Source organism: Montipora foliosa, chromosome 9 (assembly GCF_036669935.1).
Source record: "Montipora foliosa isolate CH-2021 chromosome 9, ASM3666993v2, whole genome shotgun sequence".
NCBI classification, from domain to species: Eukaryota; Metazoa; Cnidaria; class Anthozoa; order Scleractinia; family Acroporidae; genus Montipora; species Montipora foliosa.
Genome location: NC_090877.1, coordinates 43,220,363 through 43,222,862, shown reverse-complemented (window position 1 = coordinate 43,222,862; position 2,500 = coordinate 43,220,363). Strand labels below are relative to the sequence as shown.

The window sequence follows — 2,500 nt, the reverse complement described above, 5'->3', positions numbered from 1 at the left end:
ACGTTTATTTATTATTCCTTTTTCTCTTTTCAATTTATATATATTTTTAGACATTGTAGTTATACATTGTAACCGAAAAGCCCAATTTGGGAGTTACAATAAACGTATGTATGTATGTATGCACGACTTTCAATTTCTGCACCTTTGCTCACTAACTTGTCTAGTACGCAACGCCAACCTTACCTTTTACGGCTTCATGTTCGTCACACGACGTCTGAAAATTGCCGTTGAACGCGCTACGCAACTATGGCGAAGGAAAACTACTTCTTGTAAGAAAAGATCAGAGTCAGAAAAACAAAAAAAAAATTGTGCCCAATCAGAAGCAGGGGATTCGAGCGCTTCTGGAACTGGTTCGGTAAGAGTAAGTGCCCAGGAGCTCTTCCCGTTCTTGTAGTAAACTTTCACCAGGAACATTCTATCGTCCGGACTACTGTAGCCGCCCTGGTGGGTCTCCGAGGATGTCCCAAACCCGGAATTCCGGGTTTTTTTTCTCCGAGCCCCAGTGGGGACTCGCATTTGGGGAAACGCATTTGTACAGTGAGTAAAAAATTGCAGTCAAATATATATTGGCCACAAAGCAATCATACCAATCGAGAAGTGGCCACTTTGTCCGACCCAAAATGGTCTCCTTGATTTATTGCGTCATTTGAGCTTAAAATCACCCCCCTTGGAAAAAAAAAAATATTTATAGGATGTGATATCGGATATGTTAAATTTGATCTCGCTACATACCAGCGAGTAGAGAAGGCCTCAACTCAGCCGGTCCTCTGTATTGATTCAGAAATGATCTAGCATACAAAAAAATGAAATGAAAGTTAGACTTGCAGTGAGAAAGGATTGGATGCCATGACGGTTCGATTTCGTTGCACTGTTCAACTTTTGGCTCGTAAGAAGTGAATGAATTCGTGTCCATTCTGCATTTCATGATAAACAAAATTTTATACATTTTAAGACTCGTGCAAAGAAAGTAAGGAATCCAATGAAATTGTCAAATCAACTCAAATTTGACGGAACTTACCTCAATCAATTTTCGTTTCTTCCTCTGAAAAAGATACGATGTCGGATGCCTTTAAAACCACTGGGACATTACTTTCTCTGTAACGATACGATTGACAAATACCTGAAACCAGGGAAGAAGCTATTGTAGTTAGTTACAGTCATGTAACAAATGTTAAAACTAGAACATAGCAGGTGGCTTCCGTGGGCAATTTACCATTAATCTATCTTGAGCTGTCCGGTTCCTTGATGAAAAATAACGCAATAAATATTGACTTTTACCGGAGTGCAAAATTAATTGATTTGATTTGAAAAGTACCTCAACGTATGTGAGTCATTTGTATAAGTTTTTTTAAAATTAACTTTTTCCTCGGACTGTTATTTGACAACCAAGCCCTAAATATCGCCGAAACTGCCTCAATGATATCCGGCAGAAGATGAAAGGGTTTGATAGCAGCCGGTCAACGTTTCCGTTGTAATTTTTAATTTTCAAGTTCTTTCTTCTGTATAAAAGAAGCGTCATTTAAAATACGGAGAACTTTGAGTATCTCAACTTGTATCATGGTTACATGTCTTTTCCTTGACAGATAGATTTCTACCGAACCGAACCATCGAACGCTTAAAAGAATTCACTTTGAGCCGTTATCAAAGAGTTGACTCAGACCTTTACTCCTTAAAACAAAGCCTAACGACTCTTTCATGTAAGCAGCGTATAATATGGTTACATCAATATTTTTATTTTCAGTAGCCTTATCAAACTGACCGTTTTGCAAAGCAAATCATTGTTTTTCGTCAATTCGTCTCAACTCAGTTCTAGGCTGGGTTTTTAGGCTCGATTTCTCGAGGTTTTCGCGTGACGTCATGGCCGTCATGTTGGTGGACGAAAGCAAAAGAGGTAAAGACTTATTTCCATATCTCAAAGTGCCCTTGGACATGAGGGGCCTGGAACAACAAAACACAGACAACCCAAACACATACCAAAATGCTAACCTTAGGCCTAAAGATTATCTAAAGCATATTGTTTAGGCCTAAGGTTAGCATTTTTGTAAAGGTTTGGGTTGTTTCAGCTATTGCACTCTTCACCCCCTACCGCCACCCCAGGCTCCTCACGTCCAAGGGCACTTTGAGATATGGAAACAAGTCTTTACCAACAAAAGATCTCTCATTAGCTTCTTTTGTTCGTCCACCAGAAGTTGTACATTTCTCTATTGTTATTGGTGTCTCTAGAGGTTGGTTGAAAACATCCCATTCGTTCCTCGCGGGCTCCTCTCCCGTAACTGCGGATGTTAATCGAGCTCACTTAACCTCCAGAGGTTCCTACATCATTTCGCATGCATTAGTCCATGCAAAGCCATCAAAATGAAATTGGAGCTGCTGCATCATGCTTTTATCCTATCAATATGATTATGTCGGTACTAACACTTAAAAAGTAAAGATAAGGAACGAACGATTCACAGATCATACTCATGTATGCTCAGCCTCAGTCTTTTTGCAGATTTAGGCC

General features: G+C 39.6%; 1 protein-coding gene across 4 annotated transcripts in view; it reads right to left on the bottom strand.

Moving 5' to 3' along the window:
- The window catches only part of LOC137970160 (melatonin receptor type 1B-B-like), a 13,352-nt gene that overhangs the window by 5,350 nt on the left and 5,502 nt on the right, over positions 1 to 2,500 (bottom strand). For all 4 annotated transcript variants that reach the window (XM_068816666.1, XM_068816667.1, XM_068816668.1 and 1 more), the window contains 2 exons: positions 1,019 to 1,120; positions 733 to 788 (listed from right to left, as the gene is read on the bottom strand). The gene's annotated coding sequence lies outside the window, so the exon portion shown is untranslated. The remainder of the gene's footprint in view (positions 1 to 732; positions 789 to 1,018; positions 1,121 to 2,500) is intronic.